This window comes from Haematobia irritans, chromosome 3 (assembly GCF_050003625.1).
Source record: "Haematobia irritans isolate KBUSLIRL chromosome 3, ASM5000362v1, whole genome shotgun sequence".
In the NCBI taxonomy this organism is placed as follows: domain Eukaryota; kingdom Metazoa; phylum Arthropoda; class Insecta; order Diptera; family Muscidae; genus Haematobia; species Haematobia irritans.
In genome coordinates this window covers 187,838,091-187,859,166 of record NC_134399.1, presented here as the reverse complement: position 1 = coordinate 187,859,166, position 21,076 = coordinate 187,838,091, and the positions used below count along the sequence as shown (strand labels likewise).

General features: G+C 28.9%; 1 protein-coding gene across 6 annotated transcripts in view; it reads right to left on the bottom strand.

Moving 5' to 3' along the window:
- RhoGAP19D (Rho GTPase activating protein at 19D) overlaps positions 1 to 21,076 on the bottom strand; it is a 302,970-nt gene that overhangs the window by 107,399 nt on the left and 174,495 nt on the right. The window contains exon 1 of one of the 6 annotated variants that reach the window (XM_075300619.1): positions 6,395 to 7,531. The exons of 4 other annotated variants lie outside the window; for them this stretch is intronic. The gene's annotated coding sequence lies outside the window, so the exon portion shown is untranslated. Of the gene's footprint in view, positions 1 to 861; positions 1,217 to 6,394; positions 7,532 to 21,076 lie in introns of those variants that run through there. One more of the 6 variants, XM_075300618.1, reaches the window with a different exon arrangement.

Here is a 21,076-nt window from a genome sequence, read left to right as displayed (position 1 = left end):
CAAAGTAATGGCCTCTGTTTTTTTGGGATGAGCATGGAATAATTTTTATCGATTATCTTGAGAAGGGAAAAACCAGTGCCACAGTGACTATTATATGGCGTTATTGGAGCGTTTGAAGGTCGAAATCGCGGTAAAACGGCCCCATATGAAGAAGAAAAAAGTGTTTCTTGTTCTCAGACCTCAAAAGGGGAATAATTTTGGCTGCAATGAAGAGGTGATCGCCGAAACTGAGGCCTATTTTGAGGCAAACCCGAAGGAGTACTAGCAAAATGGTATTAAAAAATTGGAAGGTCCTTATAGTCGTTGTATCGCTCTTGAAGGGAACTATGTTGAATAATAAAAACGAATTTTGACAAAAAAAATGTGTTTTTCTTTGATAGACCGGGGACTTATCAGCCAATCTGTTAAGCACATTCTTTCTAGTCATATGTTTCATTATAAGCACTTCAGATGTCGATAAAGCCTCAAATAAAGTAATACAAAAGAAATAAAGTAATCTCGGTTTGTAAAAGGTGAATCCATTTTTCTTTGTTTTTTGTTAATTTTTTGTTTAAAGCTATATTGAATCAACTTGCAAAATATCGATGATAAAAATATTTTCTAAATTGTCTATATTTTTTTTGTATGCGAAATTTAATAAGTTTGACCCCATTGTGTGCAACACATTGTTCATTAAAATCTGTCATCTAACGATTGCCACCATAGATTAAATGGGGAAAGATAAACACAATAATGCAACTATGTGGTATACCACGCGTAAAACGGCGGCGGCACGCAGTAGCAGCAATAACGGCAATAGATGTACAACTAAAACTATCATAACAACTACAACAACACTAACAACAACAAATAAGTTATTACCATTAGAGGCGGTGCAATGAGATGAGATGACGACGGTAGGCATTCACGCATCAAAAATACCAATAAATTTCAAATCAAACAAGGTTTTTTTTCGTTTGTTTTTTTTGACAAACTCTCAAATAGCAAAGACACACACATACACACTCATGCACACACAAATATTTGGCTTGTCTCAGACAGCACACACCCGATATATAAAGACGACGACGATGATGACTTTAACGAGGTTTAATAACCGCATACAAGTATGCGGTGATCGTTTTTTTTTTTTGTCTCGAATTATAAGACGGCGGCCACGAGCACACAAAGCACAAATTAAGAGGATAATTCAATTTGATCCATGAGATTATTTTGATTTCTTTTTTTTTTTCTTCTTTGTTAATAGAGTTTAGTTTAAAATAGTTGGAAAAAGAGATTATAAATATTTCACTGTTACTACAGGGTTGTGTAAAGGGTGATCCAAACATAATATATTACATACGATGTTAATTGTAATTAGGTTTGGGGTTAATGTTTATTCGACTATTATAGCGAGTAATCGATTTTTTAAATATCGCGATATAAATCATCATAGTTTCTATAATATTTTTTTTTTTCGTACGTTAAATATCTGACCACCCTCATATATCATATCGTATAATATCATTAAAGCAAAAAGCCCTTCCGATGACTGCAAAATCATTGCGTAAATTACCGAATATCTAACATGAAGTATTAGCAAATGCAAATAACACCTACATGGTATTTCTTTTATTGATAGATTATTATATTGTTTACAAGATACCTAAAGTTTTTGCGTTTGCACTCAAAAGAAAATTAATCAAAAATATTGTATTAAATCAGAAAAATTTATTGATACTTGTTGTATTTACTCGTATTGTCAAAATGTTTAACTTTCCACCCAAAATGCGTCAGTATAAATTTGCTATAATAATTTTGCAAAAATTTAGCTCAGAAAATTTTAATGAAATGTAAATGTGATTGTAAGATTGGTTGTACAACTAATCTCAATACCATTCCGATAACTTCAACTTGATTTTATAATGGATAATTGTCCGCCGCTAAATAAACAAATTTATATTGGCTTAGCTGTACAGTCGCCGCCGGAGGCAAAAAATTAGTTCCAACCGCATCCGACAAAAATGGGTCGGCTTAATTCTCTGTTTTTGGCCTTCCCTTAAGGATTTTGGTATTGATTCGGAGCCAAAGATGCGTCATCTTTAAAATAAAGAAATTTTTTAGCGACCTATCTGTCTTTAAATTTAGACTCAATAAAATTAAAATTAGGATACATATCTTATTTGTCGAATTTTCATTCTCTGGCACTCAAATGCCGCTTTAAAAATTCAAACTATATCGGATACATCAAAGTAAAAAATGATTCCTTAATTTCAAAAAAAAAATACTTTAAACCAAAGATGCTAAATCCTCAAAATAAGTCTTAGCCTATATTTGAAGCGTTTTTGTCTTAAATTTAAATATTCAATATTTCAGTGAGCTATATCTAAATCTGAACCGATTTAGATATAGCTTCCGTATATATTTTAAACCGAGCAAAGTAAAAGTGCTACGAAATAGATTCCTTTTTTTTTTGTTGTTGTATAGTTGGACGTGAGGTTCTAGATGAGCAAGGACGCCACGAGGGCTGACGCTAAGACGGAAGTTAAATTTCGTCGTACCACACATCGCGGTCTATGAGTCCACCGACATTATGATTTTTAACCGATGACTAACCAATACAGCCTACAACAAGATGGCGAAAAATATATATGGAAGCTATATCTAAATCTGAACCGGTTTCACTCAAATTTGGCACACATGACTATACTACCAATTGTACTCCTTGTTCAAAATTTCAAGCTAATCGGGATAAAACTCTGGCTTCTGGGTCCATATTAGTCCATATCGGGCGATAGATATATATGGGAGCTATATCTAAATCTGAATCGATTTCAACCAAATTTGGCAAGCATAGCTACAATGCTAAATCTACTCCCTGTTCAAAATTTCAACCAAATTGGGTAAAAACTCTGGCTTTTAGGACCATCCTAGTCCATATCGGGCGAAAGATATATATGGAAGCTATATCTAAATCTGAACCGATTTCAATCAAATTTTGCACACTTGACTATACTACTAATTGTACTCTTAGTGCAAAATTTCAACCAAATTCGGCCAAAAATCTGGCTTCTGGGGCCATATAAGTCCATATCGGGCGAAAGATATATATGGGAGATATATCTAAATCTGAACCGATTTCAATCCAATTTTGCACACTTAACTATACGACTAAGTGTTATGTTTGTACAAAATTTCAAGCAAATCGGTATAAAACTTTGGCTGCTGGGTCCATATTAGTGCATATCGGGCGAAAGATATATATGGGAGCTATACCTAAATCTGAACCCACTTCTTCCAAAATCAATAGGGTTTGAAGGCGATTGGACTTAAATTGCGACCTAGACTTTGATCACAAAAAGTGTTCACAGACAGACGGACGGACGGACGGACATGGTTATATCGACTCAGGGACCCACGCTGAGCATTATTGCCAAGGACACCATGTGTTTATCTTGTCTCCTTCTGGGTGTTACAAACATATACACTAACTTATAATACCCTGTTCCACAGTGTGGCGCAGGGTATAAAAAATTGAATCAAAGATTTAAACTTTATTTTAATGAAAATTTCATTATTTAAAAAAAAATTGTCCTTAATATTTTATATATTGTGCATCCTCAAAATTAGGTTGCGTAATCTTTAGTATCACGTAATATTTTTTTTTTCAGTGTAGCATAAAAGATGCATTTATCTGCTATTTATTTATTTATCTTATTTTCCCAGCAAAAAAAAATTGGAAGTTCTTCTAAAGTCACAACTTTAAAAGCACTTCCAAAAATTTTCTCCCATAGAAGTTCTTTATTTTAACTGCACAGGAAGTTCATTTGAGTCAATCTTTTATAACTCGCTTTTTTCATATTTTTAATGGGAAATTTAAAATTTTTTATTTCAAATTGGTTAAAAACAGACCAAGAATTAATAAAATGAGACAAATTATTAAAATTTTGCCGAAAAACATGGTAAATACGTTCTAGAAAACTTGCGAGTTTTTGAAAATACTTGATGTCAAACATTCCAGACAAACGTTAGAATGCATTAAAGATTATAAAAAATTTGAAATTTATTTATTTGTTAAAATATCGCATACATCCAGAGAAGGAATATGATCACCTCAACCATGTTTCGAGAGCAAAATGTTACTTTTGGGAGGAGAACATGTAATATGTTTGCGGCAACCATGTTATTTTCTCAAAAAGCATATATCTGACTTCGGCAATCATGTATATGTTTGCCGAGATAAAAACATTTTTGCAACAAAAATGTTCTATGGTCACAGTCCAAAAATAACATTTTGCTCTCGAAACATGGTTGAGGTGATCATATTCCTTCTCTGCGTGTAATTTCTTAATTCACATTCAAAACAGTGAATTCGCATAACACCTTAAAAAGTGATGCAAATTCAGTGCAACGACTGTTGAAATGGTGGACATTCGTCATATGACAAGCCCATGTTAAATTCATTGCCTCTGCGCCAATTTTGCACCACTTCCGGGTCCAAAAAGAACATTTTCACTACTTTTTGGGCGAAGCTTTTTTTGGTTATTGTAAATATAAATAAAAAAGATTAAAAAAGCTAATTTAAAAAAAATTTTGTTAATTTTAATGATTTTTTCAGAATTATTAAAGCCAACTTGATCTTAGTCAAAAAAAAAAAATCCTTAATGTAAAGATACCTGTCGAACCACTTTATAAAGACATTATAAAGACAAAACGAATTCAGTATAAAGTTTATCTACTTGTGGACAAGGAAAAAATCTTTATATCAGAGAAACGCGTCTTTTATGCTAAGCAAAAACCTCATTCGTGTTTTAAGGTCAGGAAATATTTGGCCTAAGGACAATATTTTTTTCACTGCAATATGTTGGTCATTTTATAGAGCAAGGTAAGGTCTAAAAAAATATGTCGTATTGGATGCACTGAACAATCCATGGGATGAACAAAATTTCGATAAAAATGCAACATTTAAGATTTTTTAAAATTTAGAAAAATTGGACATTTAAATTAGACTTTTTTTAAATTTGGTTAAATCGGCTTCCCGACCTTTTAAAGTTGTTCAGATGTGGTTAAACCGGAAAATTTTAGGCATTGATATGTTTGCAAGTTTCAAAATGTTGAATTTTTCACATTTTAAAATTTTCGAAAGTGTATTTTTCCCATTTTTAAAAAGCTGAAAACTTCAAGACGATTTATCCAAATTGTGAAAAGGTCCAAAACTCGTAAAGGAAACTTTTTCAAAAACAAACCAAAAAGTGATTTTAAAGTTTAAGCTACACTTGTAGTTTAGTCAATGCATGGTTTTAAGCTGAAATCAAAAAACAACAACAATGCACAAACCAAAAATTTCAAAAAGTGAACGTGCTGACAATGAATTTGAGTTTATTTCTTCTGAAAGGGAAATTTCGTTTATGTTCTTTCAATATGATCATGCTCTCAAAGAACAGTGAACCCATCAGGAGGGAAAATGTTGATTAATTTTAGAAAGTTTAGGTTATTACAAACGCCGATGTCACAACAAACAAGTAAACATTTTTCGACAAATTCAAGAAAATTTAAAGAAAAATTTCGAAGATAAAAATTGTAAAAATGTCTCTACTACCATATGAAGTTCATGATTGGCGCATTATTGGTTAAATTTGCAAATTTTATGAAATTCTGAACTATTTTGTGGGAGACCACATATTTTGTAATTCTACACGTGTAAAATTTGTTTAAATCTGCAAGCCTTTTTGCAGACTTCTCCCAAAATTTTCCAAATAAAAAATTGTACAAAAATATTTTCTAATCAATTGGTTTATTCAAAGGTTCTTACGCAACTCTCTGTTAACTTTTAAGAACTCTCTTAGAGTTTTTAAACAGCTCTCGTTGTCCAACAAGAGAGCAATGATAACAAACCGGTTTATGTCTGGATTTATCTTTACACACACATAATTTTCCACTTGAGGCATTGTTCTAATATCTAAGATAAAAAATGATAATTTTTCTGCTTAGAAGAACCTGGTACAGTTGAAAATACTATAGGCCCGCCATTAAAATGCACCCACCCAATCACATCATTTGAATCTATGAAAATGATCATTTTTCTCTATATGTCAATTGGCTCTCTTCTGTTATCTGTGTTAGAACAACTCTGTTAACTCAAAATCAGAGCTCTGCTAAGAAAAGAGAGAGGTTTGTGATATATTAACCGCATATTATGGTTTTTAATTAGGCATGAGAACTTCGTTTATGCTCTATACCACGACATATGTAAAGTTAATAATCTCTGTAAGCTATTGTCTTTAAATGAACGTGCTTGAGGGGGGGTCGTTATAAACTTTCCGCCATATTTACTTGTTTACAATTAACATCGTTGTTCATTGTGGTTGGAAAACCTTTTTCAGGTATTTATTATTTATGCTGTTAGTGTTATTACCGAAATTAACGATGTTTCACGGTAGCTTTATATTCCTTCAAGTTGAGTAGCTTTTGTCTGCTATGAATTGAGAAGATTTGGATTAACACTTCTTATGACTTTTTAATTGTTTCACTTTTCATTTGTTTTGTAATCTAAAGCTTTATGACATTTTAATGGATTTCTTTTTTTAATTATTTTTTTTTTGTATTTTTCTTTGATTTTTTTTTTCATCAAAATTTTATTTATAATTTTCTATAACATTAGCTATATTTAAGTATTTTTTTCTTCTTTCTTCAAGAAGCACACACAACACAAAAAAAATGATTATAATTCCGTTAGTAATTTGTTAAAAACTTTTTGTTTGGAACCCCGTCGCTGCCGTGTGGAAAACAAATGTGAATATAGAAAAATTTATTATTATATTTTATTTATTTTTTTATAGAAATAACCTGCCCATTGCCAGTGATTATTATTATTTTTATTGTAAATAACGGTAGTGGGCTTACAGTTTTTTTCTCGTTGGTTGATTATTACCTCGACAATGACGACGACGACGACTAAAAAGAGCACCACGACACGACGACCAACACCAAACTAAAACTGAATCAACAAACGGTGGCTTTACTTCGAAAAAATTGTCACAACATCATTGTCGGTCGGTAATATGGTGTAGTAGTTGTTGTTGTATATTTTTTGGATTTGTTGTCTTCGATGACAACGAACGACAACGACGACTTTAGTTACAATAACAAAAGGTAGCAACTAGTACCAAAAAGGGGCTGTTGCTGAGGCTCACCCATACGGAGGATTGTAGTAAAGTGCGACCGATGACGACAGTGCGACTATGGCCTGCTGCTTAACACACAACTGTTGCCCTAATATCCATCCATCTAGTATTACTCTCGCGCGGCTCATATCCATCCAAAGACCACCATAGCCACTACCACGACCACCACCACCACAACCGCCAGTAAGCGTAATATTGTCCATTCCATTCATCCATCCACACACATTCACCATCCCATATCCCCAAACTTATGTATCCACCACACTAACCGTGAGTGTATCGGCAACGGTGAGCGAATTATCCGAAACCGAACAACCAACGACGACCAGCCATCCATCTATCCATTCATACAAATTCGAAATCAAATTCAACTACGTTTTTTTATTGTCGTCTTCTTCTTCTTCTCTGCGAAATTGTATCAGTGCGCAAGACAAGAAAATATGTTAAGGTGGGCCGTATCCATAAGGGCGGTACAGGTGTTGGCTGAGTAGTCGTCAAGGATACCAGGAATAGGAAATCCAGTTTCTATTTCATGTAGGAAGTTGATTTCTTCAATTTCAAAAGAAAAATCAATGCATCTAACAATGTTGTCAATGATTGCTCCCAGCTTTAGTCCTTGGTTGAGATGGAACATGACAGTTATGGAATTATCATTTATAGATTCAAGACAATATTTTAAATTTAAGATGAATAAATTCCATAGCAATAGAGGCCGCAGAAGGGTCTGAATGAGACAAATGGGCAATGGAACCATATAACATAAAATTGGAAAGATCGATCATGCATTTGCAGGGTCCTGTGTTGTTAGATCGAGGAATGGACTTTGACATACACACACATCGAAGCAAGGTCCTATTTCAAGTTTTGACTGACCGGGCTCTTTAATTTGTCATTGGATGCATTCATCGAACCCGATGTCGAAAATGGATAGTACTGATACCAGAAAAAGTTAGCGTTAAGGCATTACTCCTCCCGACCATTTAAAAAAAGAAGTGAAAAGCAGCCAAAATTGCGTCCTCGTTGCCATGTATCTGCTATGTACTTGAAATTAATTGATCCATTTAATTTTTGAATTGCAATGACTTCCATCTCAGAAATGATAGTATCAATCAAAAAATTAATTGAAAGTCAATTAAAAAATTAATTGATCCAATTGAAAAATTAATTGATTCAATTAAAAAATTAATTGATACTATTAATTTTTGTGATTGATTTTTGTTTCAATTAAAAAATTTGTTGAATCACTTAAATTTTTAATTGAATATTTTGTATATCTTAATTAAGAATTTAATTTAAAAAAAAAAATTCGTGAAATTTTTTTCTGTGTATGTTGCTAGAGACGCACTTAGTCTAAAAAATCTATAGTGGAATCCAATTAAAGACTTATTTGAATTAAAAAAAAAAATCATTTAAAAGTTTAATTGATTAAACAAATTTTTAATTGAAACAATAATCAATCACAAAAAAGAATGGTATCAATTAATTTTTTAATTGATACAATCATTTCTGTGATTGAAGACATTTCAATTAAAAATAAAATTAGATCAATTAATGTCGTGATTAAACACAAATCTATTTTTTTGTGTGTATATGGTGAAATTCTCTCTTATCAATAAGTGTTGCCACCTTTTGTATAGATGAGTCCTAATGGTCGAAACTGGAGTTGAGCCCATGCAGTTCTAATGCTAAACCGGCATGTTATCCATTGACCCACGGTGGTTTTTGATCTTTTTAAGCATTTGATAGGTCATCTACACACAAAAAAATTTCACGAAAATTTTTCCAATTAAAATTTTAATTGAGTTTTAAAAAATATTCAATTACAAATTTAATTGATTCAACAAATTTTTTAATTGAAACAAAAATCAATCACAAAAATAATAGTATCAATTAATTTTTTAATTGGATCAATTAACTTTTTAATTGACCTTCAATTAATTTTTTTTAATTGATACTATCATTTCTGTGATTGAAGACATTTCAATTAAAAATTAATTGGATCAATTAATTTCGTGATTTAATCAGAAAAAAAATTTTTGTGTGTATGTCCAGCATTATGTGTACTGTTCATCTGTTCCGGCTTGTCCTAACAGCGTTGCCAATATATCTCATGCGGACGACTGTGAAACAATAGCATCGGGGTCCAGTGTTCTCAGTATTGGGGATTTTGCTCTCAATTGGGGATACTTTTTTGTGGATAGGGACGATTTTATGGGGATTTTTCCTAAATTTGGGGATTTTAGTTTTAGATTAGGTTAGTGGCAGCCCGATATTTCAGGCTCACTTAGACTATTCAGTCCATTGTGTGATACCACAGTGGTGACCTTCTCTCTTATCACTGAGTCCTGCCCGATTCTATGTTAGGCTCAATGACAAGGGGCCTCCTTTTTATAGCCGAGTCCGAACGGCGTTCCTCATTACAATGAAACAACTTAGAGACGCTTTGAAACACTCGGAAATGTCATCAGCATTACTGAGTTGGGATAATCCACCGTTGAACTTCTTAGTGTTTGGTCGAAACTGGGTTTGAACTCACGACCATGGGTATGCAAGGCAGACATGGTAACCATTGTTCCATGGTGGCTCCCGGGATTTTTTTTTTTGTGTTTGGTTTCTCGGAATCGGAATCATCAAAAATTTTAAAAATAAAATTGCTCCGGACATAGGATTTTATTTTGTGAAATCACTTTCTGAGCACTCGGGCCTAAATTTTGCCTCCTCAACAGAGTTCCATAAATTTTATTACTTGAGTATTTTATTACTTGAAGTATTATAAAATTTTGTTCATGGTAACCGAATCGCATTTTCATTTTTAGAGAATTTCGAAGACGGTCACCTCTCTCCTGGTTTTGTGTTACGAAATCTTGATCATATTGCAGCCTGCAAACTGGTATAAAACATAAATATTTCATTAAAAGAACGTAACATTTCGTCAAGATAGTAGACTAAATATGTTACAAAGTATTTCAAAATAGAATTTAATTAGTAACACTTCGTGACAGCTACCCTGTTTATATTGGAATAAAAAACAAAAGCCTACGGGAATTAGAAATTCGACTTTTCTAATGTACCCAATTTGTTTGCATTTTAATCAATAGCAAATAGAAAATTTTCATACAAAAAATAATAGCAATTTTAATTGGTAACAATTCTTGTTATCTACCCTGTTAATATCAAAACAAACAAAAAACTATGGAATTTTGAAATTTCCATAGGAATTCGAATTTCAACTTATCTAAGTTTTAATGTACCCAATTTTATTTCCAAGAAATTTTTAATTGGTAACAATTCGTGTTAACTACCCTTATCAGCTACCCTGTTTATATTGGGAATGGCGATCTCACCGGAATTCGAATTTCAACTTCTCTAAATTTTAATGTACCCAATTTAATTTCCAAGAAATTTTCTCTCTCTTATACTATCCCCCCTGTTTTTGCCAGCATATCCCAACTCTCACATGTCGCGCAACACAACATACAAATAGAGTGCGTTCAATTCTATTACTCAGTGTTTCTTGCATTATATTAAATCAAGTAATATAGTAGAGTAGTAGCACTTGTCGCTTTAATATGATTATTGTGTTTTATCCACTATGTCATTGTTGTTGCTGTCATCGTTACTGCTATTGTTGTTGGCGGTGTTGCTCTTAGTGCTCCTGGATATAACAACAGCTGTTGCTTATTCGCGTTTTGTGTTGTTTGTATTCTATACACTTGTTGTTGCTGATATTTCTACTCTCATTGTTGTTGTCCATCCATCCATCCATCTATGCATTCATTCAATTCTCCATTGTCGTCAATAATATGGAAGTAATAATGTATGACAGTGTCACTAAAGTAAATCACAGTAGTGTACTTAGTTACATATTAAGTAGTCAGTTGGTATGTCGGTCGGTCGATCGATGGCGTGTTATTGTCATCGTGTTTGTTAATATTTCGATGTTTATGTTGCGAGTGAGTGTGTTTGTGTTCTTGTGTTTCTTTTTTTTTTTTGCAAAGCTATCGACAACAACATCTATGGAAGCGAGAGTAGTGGGAGCAAGAGAAAGACCAAATACATTTTTGCCAACACAGCGAGGGTCTCGTAATAACATGTGAGGTTTGGTCGGGCGGTCGGTCGGGTGCGATGATGGTTGGTAGGTCGAAATTACTACTTTGTCCGTCATTATGTTGAGTGTGTTTCGTTTTGGGTGGCAGTGTGGTGTTTAGCTATACTCCCTCTTTGGCCATTGTTGGGGGGATACACAGGCCCATTTAGGTTTAGTTTATTAGTTCGTCAGTTACTGACGACAAGCTATTAATAACAATAGCAACAACAAGTACAACAAAAACAACAACAACAATCACATAGAAAAGTAAGTAACAGTAGGAACCACGACCAACAATGACATCGGTAGTAGCACAAAAATGTGGCATATACTTACCACCAACCACTACCGCCGCCACCACCACACACATCCATTTACAGTACATTCAAGTACAGAAACAACAACAACAATAACAAAATCTAATTGTCAACCTAAGTTAAGTGGTTTAATGCTTTTGTGTTGTTATTATTAAATGGACAAAATGCAAAAAAAAAAACGCAGAAAAAAAAACAACCTAGCCTAACTAAAGGAGGTCGCAGACGACGAAGAAGAAGAAGCAATAGAGAAAAAAAAAAACGCAAATTCGAAATATTTTACTGTCATAAATTGAAATGACATAACCACATTAAGACGAAGAATTCCACAAAGTTAGAAAATCGAAAAAGAGGTCAACCCCAGTTGAGGAGAGTAAATGTGATATAGAATGAGGCAAAGAGAGAGAGAGAGAGTCATAGAGGAGAATTATTGGTAAGAATTCACTAACGCCGTGATACATGTTTATATAGTGTTAGATACAGAGCTTGACGAGTGATAACATGAGAGAGAATAGACCAAAGGCTTCTATATAAAATACTGGAGATTTTTGGCCTTGTCATATGGAATAAAAAAAAAAAAACAATTGATCGGATGCATAATGACAAAGCTTTTCTGTTCAAAGACTATTTAGGAAAAGGTAAATATTAGCTCCTCTTTATAAACCTACTTCGCTCCGAGGTTAAATTTTTGTTTTTGTTAGGTTTTAAGGTTGGAAGTTTAAAAAAAAAATCTGAAATCTGAAAAATCCACCTCTTTGGATTTGCTGAAAGAAAGGACTTATTCAAAAATTTGTTTAAAATGTTACCTTTATCATACATAAATTAAATATTTTTTTTTTTCGAAAAATTGAAGAGCCGAATGAAATGGGTTAAGAGAACAAATGTTACGCCCATAGATGGCACTGAAGGCAGTGGAAAATTATAGAAAATAGAAAATTTCCTGGAAATTTAATTTTTTTTTAATTGATATCATTTGGAGTACAAGTTTAGAAAAATAAGACCAAGTTGAAGGCAGAATGCCCTCAAAAATGATCAAAAAATTAAAATTAATAACTATGAATTTGTTTTCCTACCTTTAACCACTTGTGTTATAAATTTGTGTAATGGCGAGAATTAGCAATCTGAGACATGGTAGGCATATTGCAGATGTCATTAAATGAAAGATAATTTAGAAGGTTTTAGGAAGTATGAAAGGAACAAATGGGTTACACATATTTCTTATCAAAAATAAACATTTTTCAAATTTTCTAAAAAAAAATGTTGTTATTAAGCATTATTTACACAAAATTTCATCCCGCAAAAAAATTTTCTAACAAAATTTGAGGCTTGCATCATTCTTTCCTCAATCAATTCATTGGGAAATAGGATATCCGCCAGATTTCTTAGCATTTCCTTTCATTCACAAGTTCTAATTACATAGTGCAGAGAAAATATAAAAAAAAACAACTGAAAGGGAAATAGACCTTGTCGTCTGTTTGTCTAGTTAAATAATAGCGTCTTGGGGAGCAAAACGCAATTACAAAACAGAAAAAAAACTAAAGTAGATACCTCTTAAACTCTCTTAACTACCAATGGTGAAGTAGTGAAAAAAAAGAAAACAAAACTGAAAGAAAAAAATCATAATAATAACAATTATGCCTAGGGCCCAAAAACTAAAAAGAAACCAAGAGGGCTAAAAAATATGAAAATGAAGAGGCTTTCGCTTGGTGTCTCTAAACAACATGGTGAGTCTCTTTATGTAATGTGCGATTCCACCGAAATGGCAGCAAATTGCGAATATTGTCAAGTTATTGTTGCCTTGGCAGCAGCTAGAGTGTCTAAACATAAGCTTCGCTGCTGCCGCTGCTCTATGGACATCTATAAATAAAAAAATCTCCAATTGTAAATCGTGCTTATAAAAAATAGTTTTCCAATTTTCAACAAAAAGAAGTGAAAAGAAAAACCATTTTACGGTTATACGTGAAATTTTAAAGTGGCTCTATGGATGGGGAAATTGCAAATCAAATAACTATAGGTTTTAATAATGTCATAGAGAAAGGCTAATACTAGTAATTATATGATGGATTAGCGCTGCCATTGTTTTATAACATACACTTGTGAAGAAGTAAATAGCATAAAGAGAGAATATTTCATAGAATTATTATTTTTATTGAAAAATTTCCTAGCAATTTTATTTCTATCGAAAATTTTTATCAAAATTTTATTTCTAAAAGAAATTTTATTTCTATAGAAAATTTTGTTAAAATTTTATTTCTATAGAAAATTCTGTCAAAATTTAAATTTCGTAGAAAATTTTTTCAAAATTTTATTTCTATAGAAAATTTTGTCAAAATTTTATTTCTATAGAAAGTTTTGTTAAAATGTTATTTCTGTAAAAAGTTTTGTCAAATTTTATTTCTATAGAATATTTTTTCAAAATTTTATTTCTATAGAAAATTTTTTCAAAATTTTATTTCTATAGCAAATTTTGCCAAAAATGTAATTTCTATGAAAATTTTCCCCAAAATTTTATTTCTATAGAAAATGTTGTAAAACGTTTATTTCTATAGAAAATTTGTAAAAATTTTATTTCTATAGAAAATTTTGTCAAAATTTAAATTTCGTAGAAAATTTTTTCAAAATTTTATTTCTATAGAAAATTTTGTCAAAATTTTATTTCTATAGAAAGTTTTGTTAAAATGTTATTTCTGTAAAAAGTTTTGTCAAATTTTATTTCTATAGAATATTTTTTCAAAATTTTATTTCTATAGAAAATTTTTTCAAAATTTTATTTCTATAGCAAATTTTGCCAAAAATGTAATTTCTATGAAAATTTTCCCAAAAATTTTATTTCTATAGAAAATTATGTCAATATTTTACTTCTATAGAAAATTTTCCGAAAAATTTAATTTCTATAGAAAATTTTGTCAAAATGTTATATCTATAGAAAATTTTGTCAAAATTTTATTTCTATAGAAAATTTTGTCAACATTTTATTTCTATAGAAAATTTTGCCAAATTATATATCTATAGAAAATTTTGTCAAAACCTTATTTCTATAGAAAATTTTGTCAAAATTTTATTTCTATAGAAAATTTTGTCAAAATTTTATTTCTAAAGAAAATTTAGTAAATATTTTATTTTTATACAAAATTTTGTTAAAATTTTATTTCTATAGAAAATTTTGTCACAATTTTCGTTCTACATAAATTTTTCTCAAAAATTTTATTTCTATTGAAAATTATCTCAAAATTGTATTTCTATAGAAAATTGTCAAAATTTTATTTTTATACAAAATATTGTCAAAATTTTATTTCTATAGAAAATTTTGTCAAAATTTTATTTCTATAGAAAAGTCTGTCAAAATTTTATTTCTATAGAATATTTTCTCAAAATTTTATTTCTATAAAAAATGTTGTAAAACATTTATTTCTATAGAACATTTTGTAAAAATTGTATTTCTATAGAAAATTTTGACAAAATTTAAATTTCGTAGAAAATTTTGTCAAAATTTTATTTCTATAGAAAATTTTGTCAAAATTTTATTTCTACTGAAAATTTTGTCAAAATTTTATTTCTATAGAAAATGTTGTCGAAATTTTATTTCTACATAATTTTTTCTCCAAAATTTTATTTCTATAGAAAATTGTGTCAAAATTTTATTTCTATAGAAAATTTTGTCAAAATTTTATTTCTATAGAAAATTCTGTGAAAATTTTATAAAAATTTTATTTCTATAAAATATTTTCTCAAAATTTTATTTCTTAGAAAATGCTGTAAAACATTTATTTCTATAGAAAATTTTGTCAAAATTTCAATTTCGTAGAAAATTTTGTCAAAGTTTTATTTCTATAGAAAATTTTGTCAGAATTTTATTTCTATAGAAAATTTTGTCAACATTTTATTTCTACAGAAAATTTTGTCAAAATTTTATTTCTATAGAAAATTTTGTCAAAATTTTATTTCTATAGAAAATTTTGTCAAAATTTTATTTCTACATAATTTTTTCTCCAAAATTTTATTTCTATAGCAAATTCTGTCAAAATTTAATAAAAATTTTATTTCTATAAAATATTTCCTCAAAATTTTATTTCTATAGAAAATGCTGTAAAACATTTATTTCTATAGAAAATTTTGTCAAAATTTAAATTTTGTAGAACATTTTTTCTATAGTAATTTTATTTCTATAGAAAATTTTGTCAAAATTTTATTTCTATAGAAAGTTTTGTCAAAATTTTATTTCTATAGAAAGTTTTCCCAAAAATTTAATTTCTATAGAAAATTTTGTCAAAATTTTATTTCTATAGACTATTTTTTTCAAAATTTTATTTCTATAGAAAATGTTGTCAAATATATTTTTTCAAAATTTTATTTCTATAGAAAAGGTTGTCAAAATTTAAATTTCGTAGAAAATTTTGTCAAAATTTGAAATTCGTAGAAATTTTTTGCAAAATTTGAATTTCGTAGAAAATTTTGTCAAAATTTTATTTCTATAGAAAATTGTGTCAAAATTTTATTTCTATAGAAAATTTTGTCAAAATTTTATTTCTATAGAAAATTCTGTGAAAATTTTATAAAAATTTTATTTCTATAAAATATTTTCTCAAAATTTTATTTCTTAGAAAATGCTGTAAAACATTTATTTCTATAGAAAATTTTGTCAAAATTTCAATTTCGTAGAAAATTTTGTCAAAGTTTTATTTCTATAGAAAATTTTGTCAGAATTTTATTTCTATAGAAAATTTTGTCAACATTTTATTTCTACAGAAAATTTTGTCAAAATTTTATTTCTATAGAAAATTTTGTCAAAATTTTATTTCTATAGAAAATTTTGTCAAAATTTTATTTCTACATAATTTTTTCTCCAAAATTTTATTTCTATAGCAAATTCTGTCAAAATTTAATAAAAATTTTATTTCTATAAAATATTTCCTCAAAATTTTATTTCTATAGAAAATGCTGTAAAACATTTATTTCTATAGAAAATTTTGTCAAAATTTAAATTTTGTAGAACATTTTTTCTATAGTAATTTTATTTCTATAGAAAATTTTGTCAAAATTTTATTTCTATAGAAAGTTTTGTCAAAATTTTATTTCTATAGAAAGTTTTCCCAAAAATTTAATTTCTATAGAAAATTTTGTCAAAATTTTATTTCTATAGACTATTTTTTTCAAAATTTTATTTCTATAGAAAATGTTGTCAAATATATTTTTTCAAAATTTTATTTCTATAGAAAAGGTTGTCAAAATTTAAATTTCGTAGAAAATTTTGTCAAAATTTGAAATTCGTAGAAATTTTTTGCAAAATTTGAATTTCGTAGAAAATTTTGTCAAAATTTTATTTCTATAGAAAATGTTGTCAAAATTTTATTTCTATAGAAAATTTTCCCAAAAATGTAATTTCTATAAAAAATTTTTCCAAAAATTTTATTTCTATAGAAAATTTTCCCAAAATTTTACTTCTATAGAAAATTTTCCCAAAAATTTAATTTCTATAGAAAATTTTGTCAAAATGTTGAATCTATAGAAAATTTTATCAAAATTTTATTTTTATGGAAAATTTTGTAAAAATTTTATTTCTATAGAAAATTTTGTCAAAATTTTACTTTTATAGAAATTTTCTCAAAATTTTATTTTTATAGAAAATTTTGTCAAAGTTTTATTTCTATAGAAAATTTTGTCTAAATTTTATTTCTACAGAAAATTTTGTCAAAATTTTATTTCTTTTATTTATTTTCTCAAAAATTTTATTTCTATAGAAAATTTTCTCAAAATTGTATTTTTATAAAAAATTTTCTCAAAATTTTATTTCTATAGAAAAATTTTCTCAAGATTTTATTTCTATAGAAAATTTTCTGAAAGTTTTATTTCTATTGAAATTTGTGTCAAAATTTTATATCTATAGAAAATTTTGTCAAAATTTTATTTCTAGAGAAAATTTTATTTGTTTGGATTATCATATTCTTCCCTGCCGCCAGATAGGTGACAGATTTTTCTAATGCCAACACAATTCACTTTTTTCCAAACCAGTATAAATCCCCCTCAACTATATTTGTGTTTTCTTTAGACATTACTTGCCTCCTGTGCGTTACAATCTTTAGTGTTCTATAGCGTGTCATGTTTTACCTGTTAATGAATAATCTATCATTTCGCCTTAGTCTGTTAGTCGATCTTTATGCTGCACTAAATGCTGGCGCTATGCAAATTTTCTTTGAGAATTTTTTTTATATAGTTTCTTTATGTTGGCTTATAAAAATAATGTCCGTGGTGAATTTTATGGTTCGGTGCAAGTTCAGCCTACATAAAATAAAGCGAAGATTTTGTTTTTGTTTCCAAACTGCCACATTTCTTTACTGGTATTGTGATAGCGGTTTGGCAGTTTGTCACTCTATTTGTGGCCACTAAAAATAAAATATTTATGAGCTAATAATAGTCATGGTCATTACATATACCCGAGTACTACATATGTTTGGTCGTTCCTACTCATATGCTACATATGTGCATGTCTCTTGACAATGGCCGGTGATATATTTGTATACTGGGACTAGAACCCAAAAAAGTTTGAGTGGGCTATATAGCTTACAATGAAGCCGAAATGTAAAGAGGTAAAAACCTGTCTTATTTTGTGTTTAAGGAATAAATAATGCTTGATGTTGTATGGATGACCAAAAACGGAATTGAACATTTATCAACCAAGTTCATGTTGTTCATACTATAAATAGATAAAATCTCACTTTTTTGGAGACAAAGACAATGTTGTGAATATAAAACGAAATTACAAAATTATTGTGGCTTAATTGTAAGAGAAAATGTATCAGTATCAAACAACGTCAATGTCTATCCTTTTTTCTCCCTGTGAGGAAACTAATTATCCTCTAGATTTTAAGTTATATGGTTAATGCAAAAAAAAAAAAAAAAATCAGGAGGTAGAGCTTTAACGCCACCATCAGAGAAGAAGTATTATCACATTTCAAGAGCTCATCATTGTCTAAGATGGAATGTGAACATGGAACATAGAGGATATTCAAATCCCCTGGCATCAACATTTTATGTCATGGATATTCACTAGGATTAACTTCTGATATTAACAGAGAAAAACACTGAAAGTATTTATAAGGAGTATATACTTGCCCAAAAAATAAAATAATGTCTCTGTTTTCATTTTTATCATCTATTAAATATTATATCTTTTATTAGTTCAATATTTTCTAGTTTATTTTTTTTTAATTTAAATTTATTATTGTTGTTGTTGCAGTTTTATTTTAAGCCATAATAATCGTTGACAGCGTTAACATTATTATTATTTTATGTTAAGCTTCTCATTAAATGTTATTACATATGTTTTTATGTTATTTCTCATATTCAGAATCATTTCGTTATTTTATCACACAAACACCTAGATAACTTTGTACATCTCAACTCTACTCTCACATTGAGAGCAATCTCATTTTACCGCAAAGTTACTCTCACTGTAATAACAGTTCATTTTGACTATCTATTACTATGATACTGAGAGACATTTTATGGCCATGTCTGTTACTCTCACTGTTTGTTTTGATTTTAATGGATGGGGTAACACATACATCTCTTGTGATACATTTGATTAGAACATATTTAATGGTAGGAACTCATAAAATGGTATCTACTGTGACCTTTATTTTGGTAGTACTTGACGTTCTGTCTTACTTAGTTTCGGAATAAAAATATTGTCTCTAATATGAAAAAAATTTGTCATCTTACATTATTTGTGTGTTTATCACTATTACAATAGTATCATTGTATTAAAACAGCTAAACTATTGTTTTTATATATTAAAAATTCAATTGAAAAAACACTAAATATTTTCAATGACGACAAAAAGTCTGCCTGTTTAAACGACAATCGAGGAATTTCATATCAAACAAAAAAATATATAAATATGATCAATACCCACCAACGCCAACGAAATAAAACACTGAGCTCATTGATGGGAGGAAATGCAATAAAAAAAAAAAAACAAGAAAAATATTTTTGTAAGTAAAGCAAATGAATGAACAATTACAAAGAGGACTTTGTGCTGTGACCACTTTTTGTTTTCAATCAATCTGAGTGCAACAATGGAAACCGCACCAAAAACCACAAACAATGCCGAATAATTGTGTAAATATTTTAATTAAATAATATGTATATTTGTAAAATAATTAAGGGGTTATTCGAGGATGGATACAAATTTATAAGAATGCCTGTCATTTTGCTGGGGTTGCCAAACATGCTTGCCACAGTAGAAATCTACATAAATTGGTAGAATTTTTTACTGATTGGTAGAATTTATGATGTTTTGGTAATATTGCAAAATCTTCCTCTCCAACTAAGAGGTATTTCAAAAATGTTTATTGAAATAAAACGTTGACAAAATTTTCTATAGAAAAATTTTACATTTTTAAAAAATTTTCTACACGAAATAACATTTTGACAAGATTTTCTATAGAAATAACATTTTGACAAAATTTTCTATAGAAATAACATTTTGAGAAAATTTTTTATAAAAAGAAAATTTTGAAAAAAAATTTTTATAGGAATAAAATTTTGAGAAAAATTTCTATAAAAAGAAAATTTTCTATAGAAATAAAAATTTGCAAATTTTGACAAAATTTGCTATAGAAATAAAATTTTGCGGAAATTTTCTATAGAAATAAATTTTTGACAAAATTTTCTATAGAAATGAAATTTTTTATGGAAATAACATTTTGAGAAAATTTTCTATAAAAAGAAAATATTGAAAATTTTTTTATAGAAATAAAATTTTGAGAAAAATTTCTATAAAAATAGATTCTATAGAAATAAAATTTTGCGAAAATTTTCTAAAGAAATGAAATTTTGACAAAATTTTCTATAGAAATAAAATTTTGCGAAATTTTTCTATAGAAATGAAATTTTGGCAAAATTTTCTATAGAAATAAGATTTTGACAAAAGTGAAAAAATAAAATTTTGAGAAAATTTTCTATACAAACCCAGCAAAAAAAGTTGGAAGTTCTTCCAAAGGCACAACTTTAAAAGCACTTCCAGAAGATGCACTCCCAATGATGTTCTTTATTTTAACTACCCAGGAAGTTCTTTTAGTTCAATTTTTTATAACTTGGTTTTTTCATACTTTTAAAGGTTAATTTTAACATTTTTTGTTTCAAATAGGTTAAAAGCAGAGTAAGAATTCATAAAATGGTAGAAATCATTTAAATTTTGTCGAAAAAAATCCTAATTCCAATCAGAAAAAATTGTGAATTTTTGAAAATATTTGTAGTCAAACGTTTCCGACAAGCGTTAAATGTTAAATGTAATGTTAAATTCATTGCTTCTGCGTCAATTTTGCATCACGTCCGGATCCAAAACGAAAATTTTCATTACTTTTTTGGAGACGCTTTTTTTGCTGGGAATAAAATTTTGCCACAGTTGGTAGAAATCTACATAAATTGGTAGAATTTATACTGTTTGGTAGAATTCATGATGTTTTAGTAATATTGCAAAATCTTCCTCTCCAACTAAGAGGTATTTCAAA